This window comes from Pantherophis guttatus, chromosome 3 (assembly GCF_059756535.1).
Source record: "Pantherophis guttatus breed Tessera chromosome 3, ASM5975653v1, whole genome shotgun sequence".
NCBI lineage: Eukaryota > Metazoa > Chordata > Lepidosauria > Squamata > Colubridae > Pantherophis > Pantherophis guttatus.
In genome coordinates, this window is record NC_142065.1 from 16876205 (window position 1) to 16893746 (window position 17542).

At 42.6% G+C, this 17542-nt stretch overlaps 1 long non-coding RNA gene across 1 annotated transcript in view; it reads left to right on the forward strand.

Annotated features, from left to right (window-relative positions):
• The window catches only part of LOC132711183 (uncharacterized), a 59269-nt gene extending 41993 nt beyond the window's left edge, over window positions 1-17276 (forward strand). Inside the window, exons 2-4 of the long non-coding RNA XR_015732970.1 lie at window positions 637-695; window positions 14365-14540; window positions 17178-17276. This is a non-coding gene — a long non-coding RNA (uncharacterized LOC132711183). The remainder of the gene's footprint in view (window positions 1-636; window positions 696-14364; window positions 14541-17177) is intronic.
• The last annotated feature ends 266 nt before the right edge of the window (window positions 17277-17542 follow it).

A 17542-nucleotide genomic window follows, 5' to 3' on the forward strand; every position in this document is an offset into this window, starting at 1 on the left:
CCCACCACTGCCTTGGAGGTCTTCTAGCCAACCCCATGCTTAGGCAGGAATCATCATCATTATCATAATATAGAATAATAGATTTGGAAGGGACCTTGGAGGTCCCTGCTCAGGCAGGAAGTCCTGTACCATTTTAGATAAATGGTTGTCCAATCTCTTCTTAAAAACTTCCAGTGTTGAAGCATTTACAACTTCTGGAGGCAAGTTGTTCCACTGATTAATTGTCTGTCAGGAAATTTCTCCTTGGTTCTAGGTTGCTTCTCTCCTTGATTAATTTCCACCCACTGCTTCTTCTCCAAAGCACCTGAAGGCTTCTTTGTGGCAGCCCCTGAGATATTAGAACACTGCTATCATGTCACCCCTAGTCCTTCTTTTCATTAAACTAGATATACCCAGTTCCTGCAACTATTTTTTATATGTTTTAGCCTCCAGTCCCCTCATCATCTTCGTTACTCTTCTCTGCACTCTTTCTAGTGTCTCCACATCTTTTTTACATCGTGGCAACCAAAACTGGATGCAGTATTTCTCTCCCCAGGCCTGAAATTGGTGATATACTTTGTCGTGGTGAAAACAGCAGATAAGAAGGTAGGATTGAAATGAGGGAAATTTAATTTCTTTCATTTTTGTTCTGCCTAGGGATTTTGTGTGCTTGGGAGAGTCTTCTGAAGAACTTCAATCAGGATGACTAATTATGGGTAAGTATAGTGTTGGAGAATTAACATGCCAAGGTAGGAGTAGAGAAATGAGATATATTGTACCTGTCTCCTCCTCTAGTTAATCCCTTGCTCAGACGTAGACATACCTGCCTAGTCTCTGGCCTGCAGGTACTGATGTTATATTCCAGGTTCATGAATAGTAAGGTCTTCAATATCTATGACTTGTTTATGGAAGTTGTTGGAGTGATGGAAGATGTAACTCTCTCAGCTGTGGTCTTTGGTGCACTAAAACAGATCAGTGATTAAAAGGAGAGATCTATAGGAATTCTCTTTGCCCCTCCAAATTTCTTGTCCACACTTACCTTATAAAGTCCATTCTCAAAACACTTTATGGGCCCCTTCACATAAAGAGTTTTTGAAGTCCATTCAAGCACTTACCTTTTATGTTAACTCTTAACATAAAAATTTGGAGAAGATGGAGGACTTTTTTGGTGTGTTATCCAGTCTGTCAGGCAGGGGTGTCAAACTCGTGGCTCACGGGCTGAATTCATCATGTGCTGGCCATGCCCACCCCCAGTTTAGCAAAGGGGCGGGGAAGTCATGATATGTCACGTGACAACAACATGATGCTACGAGATTGACACCCCTGCTGTCAGGTAATCTCATTAGCTGAGAACAAGGAAGTAGCCTCAGATTTGATGTTCAGCACTCCCAAGGTGATGGTCTAATGGACTTCTATACCTATCCTAAACCCTCATAACTGGAGGAGCTAAGAATTTGTGTTCGTGTTAATTCTGGGACCTGTCCCAATTTAGGTGTCAAGTCATATTCTGGATCTGATCTACTTGGCAGGAAGATTGTAGTCTGAATGTGGGAGATTTTGCATTATTTCCTTTATAAGATCATTTCCTGTTAAGATTTAGATATGCAGCAACTGTTCCTCTTTTCAGGGGTATAAGATCCATTGGAATAGTCTGTCCCTAGAGTCTGAAGAAGTCCAGAGAACACTCAAGTCAAAGCTATGATTCCCTTGTGGAATACAGTAATCAACAGTATAACGGAAGGGACCTTGGAGGTCTTCTAGTCCAACCCCCTGCTTAAGCAGGAGAGCCTATATACCAGTGATGGCGAACCTATGGCATGTGTGCCGGAAGTGGCATGCCAGCTGTTGGCACCCGTTGCTCTTCCGGATTTCACTGTGCACATGAATACCAGCCAGCTGATCTTCACACCAGAAACCGGAAGAGCAGTTCCCTGGCATGCATGAGTGCACCGGGAAAGCTGAGCTTCCATTTCCAGGGTGCGCATGTGTGACAGCCAGCTGGTGTTCGCATGTGCATGCATGCCAGAAACCGGAAGACCAGAATGACTGGAAGCTGGAAGCTCAGCTTCCCAGTGCATGCATGTGCACCGGTGTTCTTCCAGTTTCCAGTGCTCCCGCACGTGAGTGCCGGGGAGCTGCTCTTCCGGTTTCCAGTGCTCCCACACACACGTGCTCCCATTTTGGCAGTTGGTGCCAAAAAGATTCGCCAGCACTGGCCTATACCATTCCAAACAAATGGCTGTCCAATCTCCTTTTAAAAACTTCCAGTGATGGGTCTTATTACAGGAGGGGACAAATCAGCAAACAGGGAAGAAATTCAGAAGTTATCTACATGGTGCTCAGAAAACAACTTGCATCTAAACACCTGCAAGACAAAGGAGATAGTGTTGGACTTCCGGAAGCAGAGAAAGGAACCTGCCTCATTCTATATCAAAGGGAGCTGTGTGGAGAGGGTCTCCGCATTCAAATTCCTGGGAGTGCACCTTAGCCAAGTTCTCACCTGGAAAAATAACACATCCCAGGTGGTTAGAAAGGCTCAACAGAGACTCCATTTCTTTAGGGTCTTGTGGAAAAATCAGGTGGAACAACAGCTGATGACTTCCTTCTACCAGTTCACAATAGAAAGCGCCCTCACATATTGTGTCACGGACAGCCACGGACAGGAAGGCATTACAGAGGGTGATGAGCACAAAAAATCACGAGCTGCCTCCTAACCCCACTGGATGAAATCGCCAGGTCCCACTGTCTCAGCAGAGTGAGGAAAATCCTTAGGGATGATTCACACCCTGGACAGCATTTCTTTATTCTCCTACCATCGGGCAGGAGATATAGACGCATAGGCAGCTGAACGAATAGGCTGAAAAATAGCTTTTATCCATGGGCTGTCAGACTTTTAAACGCAACGTAACAGCACAATCAGGCTTAATGTGATAGACTTACAGTGCCAGGGTAACATGCAACATGTATATAACAGTGTAATATAATATTATATATGTACCCTGTTTCCCCCAAAATAAGACATCCCCTGATAATGAACCCAATCAGGCTTTTGAGCGCATGGCAATAAGGCCAAGCGCTTATTTCAGGGTTCAAAAAAATATAAGACAGGGTCTTATTTTCAGGGAAACATGGTATGTATGTGTAAATGTGTGCTAGTTCATTACTTATTTGGGTTTAGGGATTTCTTTTTTATTGATTGATTTATCGAGATGTATTCTGTGTTCTTCGGTGGGCTGCACCAAGGGAGTCTCATTCAATTTCATTGTACACATGTCGTGCATTGACAATAAAGGTTTGAATTGAAAGTGATGGAGCACTCGCAACTTTATGCCATAACATACTCCTGAGTATCCTGTCCTAGAAAACACAGCTTATTCAGCCACCTAATATACACACTGACTGAAATTAGGAAGGAAGGTGGGGAATCATTTAATGCAACTGGAGGAAAATTCATCTCTTCGATTAAATACTAATAAGACACTTACCAAGGCTATTCTGTGATCGCAAGAAAGATGGGGAAAAAATCTCCATGACTTCATCTTCTCAATATTACATAGTAAAACTTTTCTAATTAGTTAAAGGCTTCTTGGGTTCTAGCCTTTCAGGAGATCACACTGAACAGCTCAACAGCTTCTGTAAAATATTGGCTAGATCAGTGGTTCTCAACCTGTGGTCCATGAACCCTTGGGGGATTGCGAGCAGGGGTGAAATCCAACAGGTTCTGACAGGTTCTGGAGAACCGGTAGTGGCAATTTTGAGTAGTTCGGAGAACCGGCAAATACCACCTCTGGCTAGCCCCAGAGTAGGGTGGGAATGGAGATTTTGCAATATCCCTCCCCTGGAGTGGAGAGGGAATGAAGATTTTGCAGTTTCCTTCCCCTGGAGTGGAGAGGGAATGGAGATTTTGCAGTATCCTTCCCCTGCCACGCCTACCAAGCCACACCATGCCTACCAAGCCACGTCCACAGAACCGGTAGTAAAAAAAATTTGAATTTCACCCCTCATTGCGAGGAGGGTCTGCAAAGATTTGAAGAAATGTTATGATTTAAGTCTTGGGGGTCTGTGGCCATGGCAAATACCATCTCCAAGGTATTTAAAGAGGATCTGTGGCGAAGAAAAGGTTTAGAACCATTGGGTTAGATAGTTTTAAAACAAAATTAACTATACATCATCATTCTGGACTCTACAGTTTTCTTAATCCAAGTCTCTGGAGATGGGTGAAGCATGATCTGTTCACAGCCTCTTGAATGACATTTTAAGGCCTGAAAAATCTAGAAAAAATGTTTGGAGATACATGGCCAACCACTTATTTGCTTGATTCTTGCCCTTTATTCACCCAGTATAAGAGATCAGGAGTTTCCTTCCTATAAGGAATAGTCTCAACTTCATTAAAGGCAGCTGCAATAAGAACAGACCTGATCATGGCATGTAGAACATGGGTGTCAAACTCACCACGTCACCTTGCCATCATGTGACATATCGTGACGTTTTTTCCCTTATCGGAGCTGACCTGCACATGACGCATCCGGCCCATGGGCTGCCAGTTTGACACCCCTGATGTAGAAGAACTGAATAATTGTAGATCTGCTGCCAACATCTCTTTCCTAGGCAAGCTATGGAAATAAATCATGGTTGAACAGAGCCAGGTGTTTCTGGGCAAAATCCATTGTGTCTAGGAACATTTGGCTCGGATCAGCCATGATTTTCTAGACTCAATCCAGTAGGGATTCATGTTGGCATTGAAATTGAATTATTCACCCAGTGGGATGATCATTGCCCACAGACAGATGGGGGACGACGGTCCTGAATCTTGAGCATTTCCCTGGATCTCTCAGCTGCTTTAGATACCATTAGTTAGATGTAAAGAGGATTGTTTTACTGCGGTTCTGCTTGTACCTGAAAACCTGACCTCAGCATTGTGCTGGGAAATTTCCTAAGTGATGAAATTTGCATTGTCTGTTATTTCTCAGCCCATTTATCTAATCGGTGTTACTCAGCCTTGGCAACTTTAAGATGTATGGACTTCAAGTCTCTCATATTTCCCCAGCCAATTGATCTCACCTATCAAGAGTTTGAATTTTATTTCCCTTTTCTGGTGGTATTAGCGATCCCATCCAATTTCCTTCTCCTGCAGACTTGCTAAATGCTCACTCCATCTTTTCCTCCAATTCATGAAAGAAATTGATGAAGAGTGAAGGACCCAGCATTAAATGTTATGGCACTCTACGCACTACCTCCCTTCAGTTTAATGAGGAACCATTGACGAACAATCTCTGAGTGTGCTTTTTTAGGCCTTAACTGCAGTGCCATCCAGTCCGTACTTCACTAGCTTGCAAATCAGAATGCCATGGAGGATTTGATCAAAAGTTTGCAGAAATCAAAATACATTTCAGCATTCCTATTATCTCACAAGTAGTAATGCAATCAAACCCAGCATAAGATAGATCTAAAGATAGATCTGAGCAGTGGCTCAGTGGCTAAGATGCTGAGCTTGTTGATTGAAAGATCGGCAGTTCAGCAGTTCGAATCCCTAGTGCCGTGTAACAGGGGAGCTCCCGTTACTTGTCCCAGCTTCTGCCAACCTAGCAGTTCGAAAGCACGTAAAAAATGCAAGTAGAAAAATAGGGACCACCTTTGGTGGGAAGGTAATAGCATTCCGTGTGCCTTTGGAGTTTAGTCATGCTGGCCACATGACCACAGAGATGTCTTCGGACAGCGCTGGCTCTTCGGCTTTGAAACAGAGATGAGCACTGCCCCCTAGAGTTGGGACCGATTAGCACATATGTGAGGGGAACCTTTACCTTTACCTTTTTAACAAGACTTGTTCTTGATAAATCCAAGCTGAATTCTGTACAGGATTGCATTATTTTTAATGTTGCTTACAGACTGATCGCTTTATGCTGTACTTAAAATCTTTCCAGATATCACATGGTGTCACAGTGGTCCTGTGGTTAGAATGCAGTATTGCAGGCTGATTCCATCCTCTGTCAGGAATTCGATCCTTACCGGCTCGAGGTTGACTCAGCCTTCCATTCTTCCAATGTCAGTAAAATGAGGACCCAGATTGTTGGGGGCAATAGGCTGACTCTGTAAAACCGCTTAGAGAGGGCTGTTAAAGCACTATGAAGCGGTATATAAGTCTAAGTGCTATTGCTAAGTGCTATTGCTATCCCACTGGACTGTAGCTTTTTGGCTCCTCCTTTCCCCTCTTAAAGGGATGAAGACATTTTCCTTCCTCTGCTTATTTGCTATTTCACCCCTTTTCCAATCTTTCGTATCAAATAGATATTCCCTCATCATACAGGTAGTCCTCGACTTACAACCATTTATTTAGCGCCCGTTTGAAGTTACAGCAGCAATGAAAAAAGTGATTTATATCCATTTTTCACACTTACGGGCATCATAGCATCCCCGTGGTGATGTGATCAAAATCCAGACACTTGACAAATGACATGTATTTATGATGGTTGCCATGTCCTGGGATCATGTGATCATCTTTTGCAATCTTCTCTTGAGCAAAATCTATGGAGAACCCAGATTCACTTAGCAGCTCTGTTAAGTGAACTTAACAATTGTAGCAGGGGTGAAATCCAGCAGGTTCTGACAGGTTCTGGAGAACCGGTAGCGGAAATTTTGAGCAGTTCAGAGAACTGGCAAATACTACCTCTTGCTGGCCCCAGAGTGGGGTGGGAATGGAGATTTTGCAATATCCTTCCCCAGGAGTTGGGGTGGGAATGGAGATTTTGCAGTATCCTTCCCCTGCCATGTCCACCAAGCCACACCACGCCCACCAAGCCACGCCAACAGAACCGGTAGTAAAAAAAATTGGATTTCACCACTGAACTGTACTGATTCAATTCACTTAACAACTGTGGCAAGAAAATGGGTCAAAAACTTAACAACTGTCTTGCTTAGCAACAGAAATTTTGGGCTCAGTTGTGGTCATAAGTCAAAGACTACCTGTATTTCTATCTGTCTCAATTTTCACTCCTCTTCCTTCAATCTGCTATTCCTACAATTCATGACCGTTTTGGATGTACTTTTTCTTGGCAGCCTGTTCCTCTGACTATCTGCCGTATGCACCCTTTTTAATTTCAAAATTGTGTAAGCTTTTTTTTTTTTTTTGGCTGCCACATTTGCTTTTTATGCTGTTTCCATTTTTTCTCATTTAAATACTTTCCAATTGTACTTTGAGTGTCTTTTTTGGCACTCCCACTCGTCTTAGTTCCTTTCCCCACGTCTACTTGGCTGTGTATTTCAATTATTGCTCAAAATGTGAATGTGGAAATTTTTAATATATTGTAAAATGCCCTGGGAAAACTTGGCTTTGAAAGATAGCTATAACATTTTAAAAATAAATGTTGCAATAAACAGGAAGCTCAGGTTTTTGGGGGTGGGGGAAATAAACAGCTTTTTCTGTTTTCTTTCTGTGGAAGAAGGAAGTTAATTTTTATGAGAAGTGAAAAAGGTTCTCTGGATGGATAGCATGGACTGGTCAACTTTTAAAGAAAAATATTGATTGACTATTGTAGTGAGCAAAATTCCCTATGTTGCTTAGTCAATATATCAGATAGAACAGCGGTCACCAACTGGTGGTCCATGGATCACTGGTGATCTGTGAAAAAATTTTGGTGGTCCACAGAAAAATTATTTGCATTTTTAATATTGCACTAAATCAGGGGTCCTCAAACTACGGCCCCTGGGCTGGATACATGCAATGAACGTTTGTGTTGCTGCAAAGAGCCTCCCCCTTCGGGGTCTTTTTGTGTGGGTCGGAGGGAGGCAGAAATTCTGATTTAGGGTCTGCTTCAGCCTCCTGGTGTGGGGCTTTGGACGAAGGCTGGAAGGAAGCACCGCTGGTGGCAAAGAGCCGGAGGGCCTTGTCCCAGTGGGATTGCCTCATGGCCTGGAACTGGCTGACCATCTCAGGCTGCTGAGCCTCCAGGCACCGGTGCCTGCCCTTGCACTCCCACAGTTTTTCCCTCTGCTTGGAAAGCCTAGGCTCGTAGTCCTCAGTGAGGTGCTTCTGCTGAGCCTCCTTCTTGGTCAGATCCAATTTGAACTGAGCTGTTTTGCCAACTCTTTCTCGTGGTGGCTGTTTAGCTCCAACAACTGCTTCCTGTTGGGGCCCTAAGAAGCCTGGGCGGGGAGGCGAGGAGTTGGCCATGCCCACCCAGTCACATGACCACCTAGCCACGCCTACCCAGCTGGTCATTAGGCAGATCATATTAGTGGTCCACGGAATTTGAAATTATGAACTTAATGGTCCCTGAGGTCCGAAAGGTTGGTACCCCTGAGATAGACCATAATGGTATGAATCTCTGTAGAATTACTACAATCTGTTTTATTCATCACTTCAGGTTTAATACGACTTCACTATCTTGTGTTTGGTGATACATATTTTAGCTTCATAGATTGTTTTAGATAACCCTTTAGATTTACATTTTAGATTTTACACAGGTAATTAGCACACCGTATAATCTGAAGGACAACACAGTGGCCAACCAATTGAAAGAGGTCACTCTGCATTCTGATACCAAAAAAAGGAGATTTAACAGTGTGTGCAAACTATCATACAATATAGCCTTAATTTCACATGCTAGCAGAATAATATTTAGGATCATCCAATGCAGATTAAACCCCCTATATAGAAAACGAAGTGTCAGGTATTCAAACTGGCTTTTTTTAAAAAAGCCAAGGAACACAAATTATTGTTGTGGGTGTATGATGGATAACCGAGAAAGCCGAAGAATACCAAATATTAGTCAGTGTGTGCTTCATCAGTTATAGAAAATCTTTTGGATGGATCATATCAACTTTGTGGAAGTACTCAGAAAAATTAGAATCCTAGAACATCTTAGTGTCCTCATGAGAAATCTATACACAATTCAGGAAGTCATAATATGAACTGAACATGGACAAACAGACTCCAAGCTGTCAAAGAAATGCAACAAAGCTTATAGTTTCCCACTCCTCCCCTTATTTATTATTATTATTTTGCAGAATATATATCAGAAAACAAGGACAGGCATGCAACATTAGCGCTCTCTGACAAAACGATGGACAGCATTACCTGTTTAAAATCCCTGCCATGGTGAGAGTCGCCATTCATTGTACACACCTTCTCTCCATCATCACCCCTTCTGTAGAGGACAATAGATGCTGTCTACTATGACAGCTTTACCTTTGTTCTTGTTCTGGGAATATAGGCACACTGCCAAGAAAAATATTTCTTTGCTGCCTCCCATCATTTCTACACAATATTCTAAATTTTCCTAAATGTCCCCCTTTTTCTCCCTTGAAAATAAAGAATATCCTAGAACAGCAGTCACCAACTGGTGTCCATGGATCACTGGTGGTCCACGAGAAAATTTTGGTGGTCTGCAGAAAAATTATTTGCATTTTTAAGATTGCACTAAATCAGGGGTCCTCAAACTCCGGCCCCTGGGCTGGATACGTGCAATGAACGTTTGTGTTGCTGCAAAGAGTCTCCCCCTTTGGGGTCTTTTTGTGTGGGTCGGAGGGGGGCAGAAATTCTGACTTAGGGTCTGCTTCAGCCTCCTGGTGCGGGGCTTTGAGTGAAGGCTGGAAGGAAGCACCGCTGGTGGCAAAGAGCCGGAGGACCTTGTTCCAGTGGGACAGCCTCATGGCCCAGAACTGGCTGACCATCTCAGCCCACTGAGCCTCCAGGGACTGGTACCTGGTCTTGCACTCCCACAGTTTTTCCCTCTGCTTGGAAAGCCTAGGCTCATAGTCCTCAGTGAGGTGCTTCTGCTGAGCCTCCTTCTTGGTCAGATCCAATTTGAACTGAGCTGTTTTGCCAACTCTTTCTCGTGGTGGCTGTTTAGCTCCAACAACTGCTTCCTGTTGGGGCCCTAAGGAGCCTGGGCGGGGAGGCGAGGAGTTGGCCATGCCCACCCAGTCATATGACCACCTAGCCACGCCTACCCAGCTGGTCATTAGGCAGATCATATTAGTGGTCCGCGGAATTTGAAATTATGAACTTAATGGTCCCTGGGGTCCGAAAGGTTGGTGACCCCTGTCCTAGACAGTAGTGGGTTTCACTTACCTTCGCTACCAGTTTGGAACTGTGAACACACGTGTGCGTGCTTTGCTTGCGTGCAGTGCTTCTGCGCATGCACAGAACCTTCTGCGTCCGTGATGATGTCTGGGTGGATGGGTGGAGCCTCTCGCCACCACCACTACCAGTTTGTCCAAACCAGGGCACACCAGTAGAAACCCCTCACTGGTCCTAGAATGTAACACTAGGCATTGCAACGCGTAAGCTTCCAATTGATGCCTTTTAATTCAAACCAACAAATTAAGGGAATCAAACTCAGATAAGTCCTAGGCACCACGTTTCCTACTGTTCTCAGAGAGTGGCATCATACCTGAATCCAGTTCTAATCTTGCAGCTCCCTAATTAGCCTCTGAAAAGCAGGTTAAACTCTGAGGATTCATTGGCTGGCCCTCCCTTGGTTCCGACTTCTCCGGGATGAAATTAAGTTTTCTTGAATTGACAGTGCCTTGGTTTTCATGCAGCTTTGAAGGAGACAAAACAGAGCTGAAGATGAGTCAAAACAAAAGACTCAAAATTCAAGGTAAAAGAGAACCATTATGAAACAATATCTTACCCATGAGCCATCCTTCCTTTGACTAAGATGGAAACACAGGCCTCCTTTCTTCCTTTGGGGCGCAGTGCAAGGTACAAACCTGTCATCCGAGAACATTTTCGTTAAACCCGGACGTCATCACGGACGCTCTTTCTCAGATGTCAAACTGTGACTAAAACAACAGCCCCAAAGAACAATGGCCCAAGGCTAACAGACAAAGAAAAGGTTTTTTAAAAAGATGTTTTCACCATCCCTGGAGTCCTTGGACCGTTGTTCTTTGGGGCCGTTGTTTTAGTCACAGTTTGGCATCTGAGAAAGATGTCAGGGCTCTCCTTTTTACCTTACTTTTGAAGGAAACAAGCCCCTATTTTCAATAAGAGAAGGAAAACAAAGAATATCAGCTTTAAATAAAATGTTCTCTCTTCACAGAGACAGCAGTGGGGCAATTGCCTTTGGTTTCCCAAACACCCCCCCCCCCTTTCTTTCTTTCCCATTCCTCTTCACAATAGAAACATTTAAAAGTTGGAAGCAAGCTTTTAAACAAAAGAAGGAAATCACTCAGCTATTGCCGCTTGCTTTATCTCCATTTCCATATTCTATCAGGTTTTGTAGAGCACTGAACACCTGAAGGAAATAAAGTGTCTGAGTTCACATTGGTCAGGCATAATGTTGTTTCCTGCTTAGCAAGAATTGAATGTGGTCTACGAAAGGTTAGATGGTAATGTCTGTGTTAGCCACTACTAAAACTGTCATAAAAATTTGTGGGTTTTTTGATTAATTCAGTTATCTTTACAAAATTACATAAAGCCAGGGACTAGGATTTATTTTGGGTTAAGACTTACCGGTAGTCTAGGACAGTGATGGTGAATGTTTTAGGCACTGAGTGCCCAAACTGTGCGCATGCCCAAACAGAAAGGTGCCCTCACTTGTGCAAACATGTGTATGTGCAAATGTGCACATGCACAGACATACACAGGCATGCGCAGTCATGCGTGAACCTGTGCATGCACAGACATGTGTACATGCACAGCAGGGACCCAAAGACCAGCTGGCCAGTGGGAGATGGGGCATCCCAACACCGGTAACACAGCAGGAGGTGAGATCTTTTTCTTTCATGAGGTTCTGTTTTGTCGTTCGCAGGGAAACAGAAGCTCACAAAAGAAATGCCACGGAGATCTGAACTGGGATGACAGCACGCGTGCCAGCAGAGAGGGCTCTGCGTGCCACCTCTGGCACGCGTGCCATAGGTTCGCCATCATGGGTCTAGGATATTAACTTAGCCAGCTGTGACTGAATCAATAAACCGTGGTTAAGCAAAGTAGACTAATGCAATGTGTTTACCCATTAATTGTCTTCTGGAAACGAACCTTGTAGAGTTTTCTTCGTTTGGTGTCCTCAAGATACTTTTGGTCTACAGTTGCTAATATTTCTACCCACCATGACTGGGAATTCTGCAGGTTACGTTTTCTACACACCTACTTAGAAGGCTTTACATTGGGAAAGATGCATCAAAATCAGAAGATCCATTTGTATATAAAGATCGTTCCAGCATGGCTATGATAAAATCTAAAACTTCCAGGCCATATAAAACAGAAGATAAAATTTCTGAACACATTTTCAAAGCAGAGGCAAAGAGCTCTGCAATAATGATAATGTAATAATGTTGGACAATCACTTAAACATGAGCCAGCAGCGTGCAGCAGCAGCCAAAAAAGCTAATACAATCCTTGGTTGTATAAACAGAGGCATAGAATCAAAATCACGTGAAGTATTAGTATCGCTTTATAAAGCCTTAGTAAGGCCACACCTGAAATACTGCTTCCAGTTTTGGTCACCACATTACAAAAAAGATTTTGAGACTTTGGGGGAAAAAATGCAAAGAAGAGCAACTAGGAGGGTTAAAGGCTTAAAGACTAAAACATATGAAGAATGGTTCCAGGATTTGGAATTGACTAATCTACAGAAAAGAAGGACTAGGGGGGACATGATAGCAGTGTTCCAGTATTTGAGAGGCTGCCACAAAGAGGAGGAAGGGGGTCAACTTATTTTCCCAAGCACCAGACAGTAGGAGAAGAAACAATGGATGGAAACTAATCAAGGAGAGAAGCAACCTGGAATTAAGGACAAACTTCCTAACAGTGAGGACAATTAACCAGCGGAACAGCTTGCCTCCAGAAGTTGTCATGCTTCATCACTGGAGGTTTTTAAGAAGAGACTGGACAGCCACTTGTCTGGAATGGTATAGGGTCTCCTCAATGGTGGGATTCAAGTAATTTAACAACCGGTTCTCTGCCCTAATGATTTCTTCCAACAACCATTTTGCCAAACTGCTCAGAAAGTTAACAACCGGTTCTCCCCAAGTGGTGCGAACTGGCTGAATCCCACCACTGGGTCTCCTGCTTGAGCAAGGGGCTAGATTAGAAGACCTCCAAGGACCCTTCCAGCTCTATTCTGATTGAGTTTAGAAAGAGTAACACACTACCACAATGACTGCATGATGTTAGAAGATGTTTTTAGATATTAGCATGGAGGGCATATCCTTAGCGCATACAATATAATACATTGTTGTGCTGCACTACAATTGTACATTTGCAGTACAAATTTGGATGGTTTTTGCATGCAAACCCAGTAAAAGTATCCTGAGTAGCATTCATACAAGTAAGATAAATCAATTAGCATGCTTCGGTTAACCGTAGATTGGTGTGTTATGTGAACATAGTCTGGTTAAAAATCAATACAAGCCCAGTTATACTGTGGGCAAATGCCAGCATTGGTCATGATTCAAACTCAGTCAGTGCAAGGGCTGGATATTGAATGTATTTTGAAGCATGTTGGGGGCACAGAGGGCATTCTAAGTAGAATCCTATTGATCCAACTAAATTTGCTGTTGCTGAGAACGATCATTCTGCTGTGCTTATTTAGAAGGGATTAAGCAAAGCAACTACCTAAATGAGGAAGCTTTTTAGCACACAGAAGTGGTGGTAGAGAGCTTAGAGGCACAGAAGACTAAGCAAGAAAGCAGGTGGTTAGGAAATTCAAGTTGCCTAAAAATGGGAATGCAAGTGAAGTGTTAATACCACTTTATAATGCCTTGGTAAGGCCACACTTGGAATACTGCATCCAGTTTTGGTTGCTATGATGTAAAATAGATGTTGAGACTCTAGAAAGAGTGCAGAGAAGAGCAACAAAGATGATTAGGGGATGAGGCTAAAACATATAAAGAACGATTGCTGAAACTGGGTATGTCTAGTTTGATGAAAAGAAGGACTAGTAACAGAGTTGGAAGGAACCATTGGACCTTTCTGAACAACAAGCTCAGCATCTTAGCCACTGAGCCGCCTAGGAAGCTGCCAGTGTTTCAATATCTCAGGGGCTGCCACAAAGAAGGGGGAGTCAAGCTATTCTCCAAAGCACCTGAGGGCAGGACAAGAAACAATGGGTGGAAACTAATCAAGGAGAGAAGCAACTTAGAACTAAGGAGAAATTTCCTGACAGTTAGAACAATTAATCAGTGGAACAACTTGCCTCCAGAAGTTGTGAATGCTCCAACCCTGGAAGTTTTTAAGAAGATTGTGGATAACCATTTGTCTGAAATGGTGTAGGGTTTCCTGATCAGATTGGATAATGAAAAGCATGCCCATAATTTTACACCAAGGCTACTGAATGAAGTCAAGCCCCTTTCAGCTGTAGACAATTTGAAACTGTGGGTGATAGGTAGAAACTCAGGCTTCATTAAGTGCTAAAATTTCATCTGGGTCATTTTAATCTGCAGGTGCAAACTGGGGAGGCGTCATGCAATTCTCTGCACTCTGGAAATGAGGTGGCATTCAATCTAGCCCTTTTCTTGAAAAGCTTTTCTTCACCGACAAGGAATCAGCTTGTACTGAGGAACATTCAATCAAGTGAATTACCACCTGCTGACTGACACGATAGAAGATCCATGACCAGGTGCCCCTCCTGTAATTGTATTTTCTTATTACAGAGAACGGTTTGAAGGTGGGGCTCTTTCCCTCAGGAAGGATAGCACTGGGTTGCCCTTGCTGCAGCTTTTTAAGCAGAGGCCAGATGGGTCAGAAGTCTAGGACTTTCAGCCTTTGTTTTGGAATGCAGAAGAAGGTTGGAGAAGGAGATATCTATGTCTCTGACTCCTTTTGCACCACACACTAAATTGCAAGATGGCCAAGTCCATTTTAGCTTAGAGCAGGGGTATTTGGCCTTGCTGGCTGAGGAATTCTGGGAGTCGAAGACCACAAGTCTTCAAGTGGCCAAGATTGGACACCTCGGGCCTAGAGCATTGGGTGAAGTCAACCCCCATAATTAATTCATGGTTGTCTATGTTGAGCATTGAGTTGCTTGGCTTGGCCAGCGATAGACAACTATGTCCTTGTGTACACAAGCCCCCAAAGTTGCAGCAAAGTGGTTAAGAAGATGAAAATATTCTAATGCTTTCCCCCACCTTGGCTCTTTTCACACAACTTGCTTTATAGCTCAGTGTATTAGTCACATGCACTCAACACACTAGAGTTTGTTACCGTTTTTTGTGGCATGCACATACAAATGCAATCTGTTTGGTTAACCGTGCAATGCATAAAACAAAGGCAAAGATTGGATTGATTCAATAACCAGATGTGATTGGCTGATGGATTCTGGGATTGAAGTCCACAAGTCTTAAAGTTGTGAAGGTCAGATGCCCTTGCTCTAAAGATAAGGGACTGCAGTATGGAGGTAAGTTGTAAGCAAACGTTGGGAAACATTGTGCTCCTTGTCTTCATATTGTATCTACTGCTATCACAAAACCCAACTTCTAATTCTGGGTCAAGAACCAGCATCCTACTTAGGGATCAAATTAATATTGAGGGGAAGGTTGCACTAGATTGGATGAAGATGCTATATCAGAGACCTATAGCCAGGATTTTGTGTTTATTCCCATAAGAGCTTGACTCTTTTTAAAAAAGAAACAATGTGCTATATATATATTTGGGTTTCCACTATAGATTTTGCTTAGTTGTCAGGATGTCAAGATGAGAAATAGGATCACAGTTCATTCAGTGCATAGCACATAGCTTGGTGCACAAACATTTATTTATTCACTCTTCAGCTTTATTCCTCCCTTCAACCACAACACCCATTCTTTCTTTTAACCTTAAAGGATACCAACTGTAGGACAAGTCATTAATAACAGAACTGAAGCACGTTTGACACTGTGGCCACTTACAGAAATTATCATACATAGCAAAAGTTGTTCAAAAATATTTTTAGTAAGAGAGACAAGGCCTTTGTTATACCTATGCATCATTCTTTACAAATGATACCAGTCTGAGCATATTTAGGGCACAATCAAAGTCCAGGTTTTCTCTACACGTGATTATGCTATTTGATGCTAGCTAGGATCTCTAATCTATAGACTACCTACCAATATACTATTGTCTATATTCCACCAACTGTGAGGTACATGTTGTCATAGTTGGATGGAGTTTGTGAGATCCACAGAAAGGAAGTGAAGTCTAATATGGATATTCATCGAAGATATCTGAGCTATCATCTTGTCCCATTGGGACTGGCCCGCTCCAATCCTTCTGTCAGTAGGGGCCTACTGTGGGCCTCATCAACCAAGACATTTTGGCTAGTGGGGTCTAGGAGAACAGACTTTTCTGCCACAGCTCCTCAAGAACATCCTGTCACTAGAGGTGAGATCTGTCCTCACCTTCCTGGCCTTCAGGAAGGGCCTTAAAACTTGGTTCTGTTGATTGTCATGAAACTCTGATGGAGAAGCTGGTGGTTGAGCAGTGGTACAGAATGTACCCTCTCCGCCCTGCTCTGAACCTGATTTTTTTTTTTAGTTTTGTACTTATTGTTTTATTATTTTAATCTGTTTTTACATGTATAATTATTTTTATATCTCGGTTTTTACTATAAGCCTCCCAGAGTCACTTGGACAGTGAATAGAATAGAACAGAACAGAACAGAACAGAACAGAACAGAACAGAACAGAACAGAACAGAACAGAACAGAACAGAACAGAATTCTTTATTGGCCAAGTATGATTGGACACACAAGGAATTTGTCTTTGGTGCATATGCTCTCAGTGTACATATGGAGAATAAAATACGTTCATCAATAATAAAAAGATACAACACTTAGTGATAGTCAAGGTAACTAATAAGCTATCAAATCATACTAGGAAACAAATAAAACAATATAAATTGAAAGATACAAGCAACATGGTTATAGTAATAAGTGGGAAGAGATAGATACTAGTCAGGAAGAGAAGAATAATAGTCATACAGTCTTAGTAAATTATTTGACAGTGTTGTGGGAATTAGTTGTTAAGCAGAGTGATGGCATTTGGGGGAAAACTGTACTTGTGTCTAGTTGTTTTGGTGTGCAGTGCCCTGTAGCGTCTTTTTCAGGGTAGAAGTTGAAACAATTTATGTCCAGGATGTGAGGGGTCTGTAGATATTTTCACAGTCCTCTTTTTGACTCCTGCAGTATACAGATCCTCAATGGAAGGCAGGTTGGTAGCCATTGTTTTTTCTACAGTTCTAATTATCCATTGAAGTCTGTGTTTATCTTGTTTGGTTGCAGAGCCAGAAAATTTAATAAGTAAAAAACAAACAAAAGACATGGATGGATGTGGTAGAAAAAAGGTTGGTAGAAAAATATGGCCATATACTGTAATTATATAAATGCAGTGTTTATAACAACTAGTTTCAGCAATGTTTTCTTTCCTTTTTCTTATCTCTTGCCTTCAATTCCTTTGGTTTATCCCTTCTTACTTCTCTTCTGAACATCTCAGTCTGATGTTTCCTACCTTGAAACAGAATAAAACGAGGGGCACGTATAGCAAGAAAACAAACAGAACTAAAAATAGTTTTGCATTCACTGGCTTAATTATTACTGGGCCGGGTGGATTGACTCAAAAGCTCATTCGTATTAAGGAGGATTTTAAT